At 41.4% G+C, this 1,417-nt stretch overlaps 1 pseudogene; it reads left to right on the top strand.

Annotated features, from left to right (window-relative positions):
• The first annotated feature begins 201 nt into the window (after positions 1 to 201).
• On the top strand, positions 202 to 1,005 carry LOC135322360 (small ribosomal subunit protein eS6-like; annotated as a pseudogene).
• The last annotated feature ends 412 nt before the right edge of the window (positions 1,006 to 1,417 follow it).

The following is a 1,417-nucleotide window of genomic DNA, read 5'->3' as shown; positions in this document are numbered from 1 at the left end:
CTTAGTTCCAACCCTACCTATTTATCTCAAGACAGATATTTTGTGCAGAGGCAGGAGCATGTTATGGGGCAGTAGAGACATAGTTTCAAATCTTACTTCTAATGTTTATGGGATAAATGATTTTGAGAAAAATCTCTCTGCTTCTGTTTTTCATATATTGAACAGGATAATGATGCACAATAAAGGCCTGTGGAAAGACTAATGGAGGTAAGCTTCTTTTCATTTGGTCTTGGAGACTATCAGCTGCTTCAGCATCAGCTACTTCCCGGCCACTGGCTGTCAGAAGTGGATGATGAATGCAAACTTCATACCTTTATGAGAAGAATATGGACTCAAAAATTGCTATTGATACTCGTTGCAGAGTGGAAGGACTGTGTGATCCAGATTAGTGACGAGAACAGCAAACAAGGTTTCTCCATCAAGCAGGCTGTCTGGACTACAGCTGTGCCTGTCTGCCACTGAGTAAGGGACATTCATGTTATAGACCAAAGAGAACTGGAGAAAGGAGCATGAATCTGTTCAAGGTTGCATTGTAAATGCCAGTCTGAGTGGTCTCAATTTGGTTATTAAAAAAAAAAAAAAAAAAGATGTTCCTGCACTGATACTACCATGCCTTGAGACCTGGGGCCAAAAAGACCTGGCAGAACTGAAAATTTTCAATCTCTCTGAAGAAAGTGATGCCCACTAGTGTGTTGTAAGGAAGCCCCTGAATAAAGAAGGTAAGAAACCCAGGACCAAAGTGCTCAAGACTCAGTGTCCTGTTACTCCATGTGTCCTGCAACAAACACAAACATCAGTGTATCTCTCTGAAGAGGCAGAGTGCTAAGCAAACAAAGGATAAGCCTGCAGAATATGATATACTTTTGGCCAAAGGAATGAAGGAAGCTGAAGAAAAATGCCAGGAACAGTTTGCCAAGAGACAGGGCTGTCCTGAGAGCTTCTACCTCAAAATCTGAGTCCACTCAAAAACATGACATGATTTTTCTAGGAGTAACAAATTAACAAGATGAGATATTACAAAAGATTAAATGAGATGATAAAATCCATGAATATTATATTTAACCACAAAAAGACTGAAAATGTAAATGTTCTTTCTAGCTCCCGGAAGGGTGCCCTCACATAAGAGTCATAGAGGTGCTCAAATGGGTTAAAGGAGAGAAAGACAGATTCTCAGTCTTCAACCTGCTTTCCATGGTACTCCGAATCTCTCCTACTTTCTCTGTCTTCATGCCCTCTCTCACGTATTGCTGTTGGTGTTGCCAAAACATGGCCTCTGTACCCCACTTACTGAATTGAGACTGGAAGACAGAGTTTCAGATGAAGTAGAAAGGGCAGCTTTATTTCTTTGCTAGGGAAAGGTCACTATGGGTTAATGCCTCTAAGACTGTGAGCCTGCTAGGGAGAGACGGCAAGGGGT

Source organism: Camelus dromedarius, chromosome 10 (assembly GCF_036321535.1).
Source record: "Camelus dromedarius isolate mCamDro1 chromosome 10, mCamDro1.pat, whole genome shotgun sequence".
NCBI classification, from domain to species: Eukaryota; Metazoa; Chordata; class Mammalia; order Artiodactyla; family Camelidae; genus Camelus; species Camelus dromedarius.
The sequence above is the reverse complement of the archived record's forward strand: the minus strand, read 5'-3'. Positions and strand labels throughout refer to the sequence as shown.